General features: G+C 42.0%; 1 protein-coding gene across 1 annotated transcript in view; it reads right to left on the bottom strand.

Annotated features, from left to right (window-relative positions):
* Window positions 1-9,649, bottom strand: part of LOC115361990 (poly(rC)-binding protein 4-like) — a 32,863-nt gene extending 23,214 nt beyond the window's left edge. Inside the window, exon 1 of the mRNA XM_030055736.1 lies at window positions 9,219-9,649. The gene's annotated coding sequence lies outside the window, so the exon portion shown is untranslated. The remainder of the gene's footprint in view (window positions 1-9,218) is intronic.
* Between the last annotated feature and the right edge of the window lie 2,544 nt (window positions 9,650-12,193).

The raw sequence follows: 12,193 nt of genomic DNA, 5'->3' as shown, positions 1-12,193 counted from the left end.
GCTTGACTGCCTGCATGTATTTCTTATCCCCTCCATGGCCATGACACGGCCTGATACGCTAGTCCATCAAAATGAAAGCAAAGCAATGTGTCATTTTTTTGGACCGGACTGCACTGAAACCAACTTTGCCTGCCTTTCGGAGAGATGCTCACTGGATTGACTTACAAAAATATCAGCTGAACGCTCATCTCCATACCATTTCCATAAACAAAGCCCAGGGGGGATGAGTGGAGATAAACAAAAATGGCACATTTTCCCCGCTGTCATCTAAAGATACGAGGGGCAGAAGTCATGCTTCTAAGCCTGATCGATGCATCCTGAGCACGTTATCAAAGAGTGCATTCTGTGCAACCCGTGGGCTAACTTCATTATGTTTAGGCACTGAGGGGCATGGCTAAAATGTTAGCGCTTTATTGCATTAGGAGTTAATGGTTGGAGGGATCATTAATGCATGCTGCTCTGTGGGCTGATAACAAGGCATGTGCTCTGTGTCTGTGTGAGGGCGGTGAGCCTCTGAACTCCTCATTTTCAGAATCCCAAGCAGCAGTGATCCCGAATGGACAGAGCCCCTCTGTTCTAAATTAGAACTGGTAACTCAGAACAGGGAATTAGCGAGGTGCCGGCTACAGCGTCACGCCACTGAAACACAGTTGGACCAGGAGAGAGGCCGAGAGCCCATCCGCTGCCCCGCTCCTCTGTCTCTGTCTGCCCAGCCTTGCCTTTCACAGTCATGCTCTGCCTGACTGAATCCAGAATTCGGGAGCTCCTGTTACGATTCATTGCTCGTTTTCATATCTGCATAAACCAAATTTAGCATGATTTTGCGCAATCAAATGACTGACACTAAAAAAAAAAAAAAAAAAAAAAAAAAAAAAAAAAATGACCATGAGGCCCATGGCTGTCTTTAGCCAGCTATTAACCACTTAAAAATAGCTACTCAGTTTCAAACTGTTTAAATACAAAGTTAAAGATAACAAGAAAGCAGAGTTGCTTTTGCTTTTTTTTTTTGCCTTCCGTGGCATGCACATCAAAGACGTCAAGGATAAAAGCAACCACCGTGCATCCCTTGACAGGCGCCTGCAATAGTGTTTTTCTTGCCATGTTTTCAGGAGCATTTATTCCAGTGAGACTGCTGAGATGAAAAGGATGCTGCACAGCCCACAGACTGGACACCTGTTCTGAGACGCCGATGTCCCTCGAACAACCGGCAAACATCAGGCTCTGGGCCGGCTTAGGGGAGCCAGGAGGTGAGGAATGAGGACATGCCTGATCTCCATGGTGACACATGGAAACAGGGTTCCCTCTGCATACAGTACATACAGGGGTATTGGGTGTCTCCTCAATAAACGCACATGGGGAGAGAGGATAGGGTGTCCCCGGATGCATATAGTACAACAGAGGAGAGGGTGTCAATGTGTGTACATGCGCAGGGTAAGGGCATGGGGTGAGGGAGACTGTTGACACACACACACACACACACAGCCCCACAAAACTTGCAGGTTTGTGTGCACCATAAACAAATGACACATGGGCACACACACAGCTGCTGGGATAAAAGGAGCCAACAATTCACACACACGCGTGCACACACATGAAAAATGTCCAGTTGAAACACAAGAGAGGACAAGCTTTGATCTTCACCAAGTTCTTAGCTGAGAAGTTACATGGGAGGGTTAGTTGCAGCTCGTTGCAGCCTTCAGTCATGAACAGAGTGAAAACCGCCGCTGCCATGTTTGAGAACATGGGATGACACAATGAGAGCATCATCTACTAAGATGCAGAAAGCAAAGGGAAAACATAATGCAAAAGGCATATTCTATGAGGAGGGAGAGAAAAGAGAGTCCTATATGTTCCTCTAGTGGTCAGCCAGTCAGAAACATGGATTTTATTTGGTTTTAATGGCACCACTAGCCTAACCCAAACTCTAATTAGGTCTTTAGGGAACACACACAGATGCACATGTATGCACATACTTGCACAAGGACATGCAAAAGCATGCGTGCACACACACACACACACACACACACACACACACACACACATACAACCACACACACGTACAGCACATAACGTACACAGGTACACATCCATGCACCCAGCATTTTTGCCAACTCTGCTCAGTTACCGCCCTTCAGAGGCTTTGCCACTTTTAACTCAGATGGAGAATGAAAGGTCTACATGCGGCAGATCCATGAAACAGCAAAGAAGCCTAAGGTTGTATGTTCAAACAAGGCATATTTTAATTTAAGCAACATAATGACTGTAGGCAGTGGCTCCCTGATTATATGATCTGAATCCCTGGTGAATCAAATAGGAGCTGCATGTTCGCACTGGCTTTAACCACTTCAGAGCCACAAGCCATCCTTGGCATTTATCAGCAGGTCCCCCTTTAGGACAGAACGCTGTACCTGTAACTAAGCGGAGATAAAAATCATTTACATGTGAGGCCAGGTTTGAAGCTCCTTTCAGTCTTTGAGATTTAACACATAGCTACAGGGGTCAAAGGAGTAATAAAACATTCATACTCATACTCAACATACTGCTACCCTGCTGAAATATTACTTAAACCGCCACTGTAAAAATTAATCAAGAAAAAACAAAATCAATAAAAAAATAAAAATAAAAAATATATTCTAAAATGTACTCTGAGTAATGGTTACTGAGTAAAAGAAGATTATTACATGTAATGTTATCAATGCAATTGTAAATGCATCAGAGGAAACAGCATTAACACACTAAAGCCAAATTTCACTTCGCTTGTTTACTGACTGTTTACTATAAATGGCTCCAGAATTGGCCAATTTACACCAGTTCAGTTTCTGATGCTTTTATAGAGTGCTACACAATTTGTGCTCTGTAATGGATGTGATTTAAAATGTAGCTGAGTGCAATACCTGAGTAGAAATATACTTACTGTAAGTAAAATTACTGACTTAAAAAACAAAACAAAACAAAACTGAAAAGGTACAAAGTGCACAAAAAGCTAGTCAACTACAATAACTAGAGAAAATGTAATTTGTTACATCCGCACCCTTGCATAGCTATCATCTCATGTGCAGCAAGAAATAGTCATCCCTATTAATTCAACCTAACAGGCTACTTTAAGTTAAACATATGTCCTGTAACTCTGTTTTATGACACTTGGCACTTATGACAAGTGGCATTCTGGGCTTTAAGACATTAAAGCTTCTCAGTCTCATTTGAGGATGAAAAGGTTTCCGTCAATGTCGCCGCACTTGCACAATTTCTCCAGTGAGATGAGACAGACAGAAAGAAAGTGAGAAGAAAAGAGGGAGGAGGACAGGGCTTTAGCTATGAAACAGGAGAGGCTTGAAATTAAAGAGCAGTGTTTTATCTCTCAGCATGTCTGTCTCAGCTCTGTCACATATAATGGGAGGGGAGCAGCCCTTGGCACAGAGGGGACCATCCCCTTCTATCAGATCTAGGCTTCATCTGGTGTTAACGCATGACCGTGTCAGCCTGCACCACAAGCTGCCTGTCAACCCCAAGGCCCAGCCCCCCAGAGAGGGTTAGCAGACCCCTGGCTGCCTGCTGCTCTCCTTCACCGCTGCAGCCCTGCCCTGATCTCTGGACCCACCCACTCAACCACTCACACACACACACACTCCGCTGATTTACTGCAACTCAATGTGGACTAATACTGATAAGAGGAAGTGTGTTTTCAACCCAAAATCTGTTATGTTCTACAGGGTGAATAAACACTGCGAGATTCCCTGCAGATTGTTTGAACTAATCTATTGCAAAGTTGCCGTTCCAGCCAAATTTTCAAATTCAGATTGCCGTGAGAGCATCACTAATACTGGAATGGCTATATGGAACTGCATCTTAAAAATTGTGTGGGAAGGGGTTTTCTGGCTGACGTGACTACATTGGAGCAGTGTCAGCCTGGTTAATAAATGGGGCTCTTGCTCTTAACAAAATCTTGTCATACCTCCACCCGCATCGCACCACACATCATATTTTTGACTGTATGTGCCATTGCATCAGGATTAAGACAGGCCCCTTTCTATACACGAAAACCTGCACATTATTTTTCATCATCGCAACAACTGCCACTCCACTTTCACTAATGTAGCAACAACAGCACAGCAGCTATCAAGCACTAACATCAGAACTGGCTCCATTTTGAAAACTGTCATACAATCTCTAAGTAGTGAGAATCAATAAGTTGCGGGGCTTTTCTGTCACCTTACAATGATGTCAGTCTGGCTTAGAGACAGATCACCTTCAGTGGCAGAATGGGTACATCTGTATGTGAATCCAGTGGTTAATGAACAGGATAATTGGAGTATAATTGACACATTATTATGGCAATCTGTCCAAAGCCATCAGTTTCCCGGGTTGTCAGATTGAAGCGGCACCGTATTTAGTTAGTTCGTACTCCATGGTGATTAAAGGGAAAGAGCATGACCATTGTTTGAGAGACTATACATTGATCAAGTTTTGACATATTTATTTTCACATAGGAATCCATCTCCTCATTAGGTAAACTTTAGTTCCTTCCTTCTTCTCGTTATAGCCAGCTCAAGTAAAACAACACAAACATTCAGATAATGAACCTTACAGGGCCATGTTTCTGGACTGTCAGTTGTTAGCTCCCAAGTGGCTGCTGGTTCCAGACACACAGTGACACTGTCTGAGCCTGTATTTATACTGGCTTTGCTGAGTATGGGGACAGCACAGCCCAGGCAGATATACACTGTATGCTTGTCATTTAGCTTTGCTTATCTCTTCTGCAAACTCATCAGCAGAGAGGGAGAGTGAGAAGGAGAAAAAAAATATATTTTCTATAGATCTCTTAAATTTAGGGCAATCCATAATTGGTTTTTGGATGTCACATGCTGCAGTGCTGTTGCCATTAGATTATGTGGCTTGACTTTTCCTGAGTGTTTACTTCTCTGGAGTCAAGACTGGAATTTTCTGGTCATTTGCCTTTCCTTGACTTACAGTGGCATGTTCCTTACTATTAGAGAGCTTACATTAGAACCATATATCATGCTGAATGGTTCTGAATGGTTTTTTGGCATGGTGGTGAATACACTTTGGCAGGGTATTAACTGCAGCTTTTATCCCATCCCTCTTACTGGATGAAGGTCACTCTCTCTATCTGCAAAATGACTTTCCTCTCTTGCTCTTCTTGTTCATCCCTGCCTTCCTCCCATCCTCCACACCAGGGCATGAGTCAGAGAATCTGATACCTCACAAGCAGAGAAGAGGAGAGGGGGAGAGAAACAGAGAAAGGGAGACAGAGATTGAGAGGGAAAGAAGGAGAGATGGGGGCAGTTAAAGGGAGGAGAGAAGAGATGATCAATAGTGCTATGAAAAAAGTAACCTGAGAAGATGTGGATTGGATCCACTTACTTGATGAACGAGAGACTATGTCACAAATGGCTCAGTGCACGCATTGCGCAGGGGTCCCTGTATTTTTAAATATCATCTGCACAAGCAAGAACAGTTCCCCTTACTGTATGCTGTATTCCTTACATATTTCCCTAGTTTAGCACAATAAATTGTCCACATTATTTTCACACACTCATATTCACTCAGGGCTAAACAGATTAATACAAGAAATATATTAAAGGGAAACAACTCATAACAGCCTTTTAGATTAGATGCAATGGATATTGCAGAGCACACTGCAGTCATTATCACCTTGAATCATACTGTTAACAGCACCACAGCTTTTCTCTTGCAAAACACATCATCCCAGTAAGCCAAGTGGACTGGGATGCATCATAAAATGCATAATCATGACAAAAAGCACTGGTCTCACAATATGGAGGGGCTGAGCGATCTGAAACTTCTATCTAGTACACAACAGTACCATGCACATTGGGCAGAAGCAGAACTACATATTACATAAGCTCCACAACAAACTGAGCACAAATCCAAAAATAGTGCAGTCCCTGTTAAATATTTCAGGCATTCGGCAGCTGAAGGGGGATAAAAAGCTTCTCTCCTTCTTGGTCGCCAATACAAAAACACACACACTGATGCAGATGGCCAATTGAAAGAAAAACCTCCATTTAGAGTACTGCACAGCAAAGCGGATTACTGTCACGAAGGCAGTCCTTTAGCTTATTCACTTCATACACAGTGCTTACTCACTGGAGTGGTGTACTTAAATACACCTATCCTCACTTTTCTGGCCATTTTTGTAGACAGGAACACAGCCTGAAAGCTGTTCTTTCAGAGTAAGTTTGGAGCTAAATAAATAATGCTCATGAGACTCTCTTTGCGAGACACAACAGGGGAGTCATGGGGCCTGTTGGGTCAATCATTAGAGCTTCACACAGTCCTATCTTTTCATAGAGGACGGCCCGCGGCTCTGTCAGCCACTGGGTTCAGTCTTAAGAAAGGAAGGAGCAAGGTCACATTGCATTCCAAATGAAAGGCTGCTTTTATAGCAAAAAGACAAGAAGACATAAAATGAAGGAACTAACATTGTGCACTTGCAGAGAAGTGGTCTAATCACAGATCAGTGTTTTGGTGTGGTTGTGGTTCATGTCATGCTTGTACCACACAGCGCTGTGTACTTTGTCAATACATGTGGTGTAGAAAGGATATTCATCATAAAATCATTTGCAATCGACAGAGCTGGAGGTGGGGGGAGGTGGCAACCTAATGGGAGTCCGTTTATTAGAGATACTAACAAAACAGGGTTAATTGCTCAAATACAGGTTAATTGCTAATGGGGATTAATCCCAAATATTAGAGAGGAAATTAATACAGATCTTAGCATTTCTCCTGTGTTAGCAGACACTAAATATATGCATGACCGAACATGATATTGATTTGCCTTGCTAAAACTCAGAATCCAAAATCAGCAAGTGTAACAAATCTACATAAAATCTGACTCTTTTGCACAGCGGAAACAAATTGGCCCCTCTTTGATATTGACTTGTCTTATAAAACTCCACTTTGCTGGAAAGAGAATCGAAATATTATGTATGTGTACATTCAATTCATCAGTGGAAACAATTTGGCTCTCTTATGTAGTGAAAGGCCATATTGTCCAGGAAAGCTCTTTTTTGTATCCCCATCTCCAGTAAGGTGATTAAATATCCATGATGTTGTTCTGCAGAACAGCTTAATAGAGTAAAGCTGCTGCACTGGGCTGCATTTGCTAGGACTTGATGATTGCAAACCAACTGAGCCAGGTGCCTGTTTTTTCCCCCTCCGTCTGCAGGAACAGCATCTTACGAGATGAGGAGGATTATTGGCAGTTTTCAGACATTGGAGCAGCATGTGTCAGGTCTGGCTTCTGTTATTTATGAAGCCTCTCGGCCCCCAGCCCGTGCTGTGCAGCAGAGATGCTGGTGGGGTTTCATTATTGAAGAGGCTCTTCCACTTCTTATTAGATCTTTGATTCTCGGAGTGCATTAAGGAATTACATTTGGACAGCGAGTCAGCAATACCTGATGGTCTGCTTTTGTCCCGCTGAAGTCCCTCCGAGATATGGATCGTGCTCACAGCAACAACCAGATAGTACATGTCATCCTCTTTTTACAGCATTTCAGGCACCACATGCATACGTCCACACACTCTGTCACACAAACAAACACACACACACACACACACACACACACACACACACACACACACACACACACACCACAGTTCTATCCATTATTGATCTCTGTTATGTGCTTAGGATGACGATCTGAACCACATTCTTCTATTTCCTCAGGAGCACTGCTGCACAGGAGACATACTTAATACAAAGACATACATATTACAAATTTATTCTTCTCACCCCCCCAAAAAACCAAAAAGAACAAAACAGCAGAAAGAGCTTACACAAAATGTAGTGTACAATTCAGTTTTGTCCTGTTTTTCTCGATTCACGGGTTCCAGTGGTGTATGCGCAGACACACATGTTTAGAAAACTCTAGGTTCACATGGAAGATTCATGAGAATCTCCCAGCAGTGAGGAGCATTGTCTAACCACTTTCCTGAATCAAGAGGCTGGTCCATTTTAGGATATTATTTCACTGATTGTAGTCTGCTGGAGAGTCTGACAAATATCAGTATTGTGAATTTCAAATTCTTCTGTTGTGTTAAAATGACCAGAATCAGGCCTAAGAAGACTTAATGAAATTAGGCTGGAAGCATGACTAATTTCTATCTATCCTTGCTATTGCAATCCTGAGGAACTCTAAATGCCAATTCTTAGGAATTATGTGCAATTTGTATGTAAGCCTACTCTACGGTTAATTTAGATGTTGATTAGCCTGTTTGTGGCCTCAAAGGTAATTGAAAATAAGCCATTAAATGACAGTCTTCACTTGCAGTGAATGGTGTAAAAACAAACACTGAAAGCATCTGAAAATTTTATGACCAGAATGACTGTCTGGATCTAATGCAATAATGTGATTACACCATAGTTATAGTTTGCAAAATGTGGCATAGTGATCATTTAGCCCTACTGTATATTCAACAGTAGCAAACGCTAAGGAAAAAATGTGCAACCAACTGACATTGGCATTTTGTTTTGGTTTTCATTTGGGTCAGCTCATCAAGCCAATTTTTCCGTCCAGTGTAAGACTAATGCAATTGGGCATCTTTGTGAATAATGATCCTGTCACACATATTCGCTGCCTCAGCACCAAGCAGTCGCCCACAGTACCAGACTTGTTGAGAAAGATCTCTGTGTGTTCAGGACTGGCCTGGCCTGGCCAGCAGGCAGGGTCCACTTTCATTATCATAAAACGTCCACAGACAACACATCAATTGTTTCCTTCTGCTCCCACTGAGCTATACTGTTGTTTTCCCCTGCTCATCTGGGCCATATGCCGGATTTATCAACCCAGTCACTTCATGGCTTCATTATTTCATCTCCGCACGTGAATCTAACAAAATAATCTCATCCCACAATATAAGTGCGCCTCAAGTCACAAACAAAGGCTACAAACTACAGTTAATTACAAGGACATCTAGAAAATAACCAGTTGGAGTAGGCCTAACTTGAATCTGTGATAAATGATACAGACTAGAGTTTGTTTAGAAATTGGATAAATATGTAGGCTGTTCGTCTTACTGCGTGGTTGGTTTCGAGCATTAAAATACACTAATTGCAATAGTTCATCGTGATCCAGGCAATGACACCTATTGGATAAGAGCTATTTCAAGTTGAAGAAAAATGGAAACATACACTAAAAATCCGCTGTCCCCAATAAAGCTGAGAAGTCACTTACCTGTTTTCATGTAAAGGTCGAAGGCTACAATTCCTACTAAAGTATCCCCATGGATCTGTGTTCCCCTGGCTTTGTATCCACATAGAGTCCAATGATACGGACGTGGTGTGCGGACTCTGCTACCGGCGTGTCAGCAGACAGGAGTGCAGGGCGCCTGTGCGCTGTGGAGGGGAGAGAGACTGATGGAGACGGAGACCACCCTGCTCACCCTGATCACCATTAAGCACGGCAGCCAAGAGAGAGCCGCTTGCTCTCTGGGTAAAAAATCTATTGCTGAATTGTCCTAACAGGCGCCCACAAGGCTCCAGTGTGCCCGCCTCGCCCCTCTGGTGTGATCCAGTCCCCACAGGACTTCTACTTGGAGCACATCACGCTGCTCTCTGCGCGTCGCATCGCAAATTGACACATTCAGGATCATTGAGCTTCGGCGCGGTGTGAAATCATCGCATGACCGAGGAAATTACATTTGCTGAATCAATCAGCCTGTTCTGGGGAGAAAAAAATCGCCGGTTTCGATTTGTCTCTCTTATGTAGTGGTTTTGTAAGGAAATGTACACTGCTTATCAACAAATCCAACCAAATTCACACATCTGAATCTGATGCCCATTCAGGCTACATGTTGAGTCGACAGCGTTGACTGACTGTTAATGAGGTATAAATTATGGCATCATAAAAATGTTTATTTGATGACGCTACGTAACCCAGATACAAGTGAAATGCTGCACAAAAGAAATGCATATATCTTATAATCTATGCTGCAGATACATTTAGGCTAAATATGATAAACACCATATATTAGTTTTAATTTCTAGCCAGATAAATATTCAAATATCGGGTGACAAGTAGGACACGTAGTGGCCTTACCAAAGTTGGTGGCGTTAAAGAAAAAAAAAAAAAAAAAACTGAAGCTGTTAACATTTCTCTTTGAAGTTGTTTGAGTGCAGGGCTTCACAATAACTTTCTCTCGTACAGCGCCATCTAGTGTAATTATTCATATCCTGCAACTGTGTCTTCACTGTAACGCCTCAATCCACCACAACATGGCATTTTATTTTCTTAAATAAGTTACATAACGTTATGTTGCCCACTTTATTTACACATAAGGAATAGTAAAGCCCGGGCCTATTTGACTCATTTTATGTAGGTTTTGTTTTGTTTTGTTTTGTTTTGTTTTGTTTTTTTTTGTGCGGCAGAATGGTTTGCATTTTTCTATTTCATACAGAGCAAAAATTAGCCCATGAATTTTCACCTGACGAAATGGCTCATTAATATATAAGCAGTGAAGCGTGACATGTAAACAGCTCCCTCTGCTCCTGTGTGTCGAGGGGGGTTGTCTGGGCAATTTCAGCATGACATCTCCATCTATTTCAGTTGTTTCCCAGGTGTGTGTCATGCATGCCAACTGCAGGCAGGGCAGATGTGAGCTCTTCTTCATGCTTTTGTAATGTTAAATAACAGCTTGGCATATTTACAGCTGCCTCTGTAACCTGTTCGATGTTTTTGCTTCATTATTATTATTATTATTATTATTATTTTTTTTTTTTACACCTGCGTATTTTTTATTTAGACATGACATTGGCTAGGAATCAAGAAAATGGTAGGCTGCGTTGGTGGCAATAAAAGGTGTTTATTTCCAAATGCATGGGAATTATGAGTGAGGTACCTGCTGGGTTTCAGCACATTTAAATACTTAGTTTGTTGAGAGAATTACAGGAATGAGAGAGATGCAATTATCTGATATTATTACAGCAACACCTCGCCAACTCTTTTAGTGGATAAAGCCATACAAGTCAGTAAGCTTTAGGGCAGCATGAGTGTTTAAATCTTTTGAATCATTGCATGCAGTAAAGATAGATACCACTATGCTCAACTTTACTGATCATGAATCACAGCAGGAAAACAACAGTAACAAACTTGGAAGCCAGTGATATGGCTTGTTTTTTATGTCCTGCTATTGTGCAAAATTTTTGCTATTTGATCTGTCAGCAATACACACTTTTACCCCCTCAATTTCTACATGAAAGTGCCCTATGAATCAGGCACTTAACCATAAAAAGGCTTGTGCACCATTGAATGTCGTGCTATGCTCCATCTGGCTCCGTGTAGGAATGATAAGTTCTTTTTCAAACAGTAGGAGGTGCTACGTGATTTCAAATCCATCTTGCAGAGAGAAGGTGCTGTGTAAAAAAAAAAAAAAACAACAACAAGGAAGAGAGCATCACTGTTACCACCACTGTAAGGCTGTGTGGGTCAAAGACTGCTGCCAGATATCACTCATGTAAGTGTGGGTGTGCAGCAGCTAAGGCGCACAGGCAGAAACAAGACAGCCTTCAGAAAGCAAAAGGAATTGCAGTAATATCAATATACTTGCCACATACAGCGCAGTGTATATAATAAACACATTCAAACCTGCATTGAAATATGGCTGCATAAACAGGCACTGACACTGCTGCACTCTGTGTGGGATTTTTTTTTAAGGCAATGAATCAGATTTTCACTCTGCTTTGTTTGGATGTGTGTATATATGTATGTATGTGTGTGTGTGTTAGTGTCTTTGTGAAAGTGAATATAAGGTGTGGTTGTATAAGACAGACAGAGAAGAGAGAGAGAGAGAGAGAGAGAGAGAGAGTTCAGTGTAGATTTTCATTTTAATCATAGTTTGGATTTACATTCACTCCTGATAAAACACAGATGTAGGGATGTAAACTCCATACTGGCGATGCTCAGCGGCATCTCGCTGATTTCTAATGCAGCCGAGCTAATCCTGAGTTGTTTTTTGTGTACAGTTCCATACTCTTCAAACAGTGTGGGAAGTTGGACAAATCATGTAAAATTCACCAAAGTCTAGCTTGTGCTGAAATGAAAATCAGCCATTTTTCCACTGGCAACCCCCACTTGCTTTGGCAAACACAATGTATATTATCCATGCTTGTCTAGGGGCATTCAAGCTTAACAAATGCCTCTCACACTAAATG

The sequence above is a fragment of the Myripristis murdjan genome, chromosome 7 (assembly GCF_902150065.1).
Source record: "Myripristis murdjan chromosome 7, fMyrMur1.1, whole genome shotgun sequence".
In the NCBI taxonomy this organism is placed as follows: domain Eukaryota; kingdom Metazoa; phylum Chordata; class Actinopteri; order Holocentriformes; family Holocentridae; genus Myripristis; species Myripristis murdjan.
The sequence above is the reverse complement of the archived record's forward strand: the minus strand, read 5'-3'. Positions and strand labels throughout refer to the sequence as shown.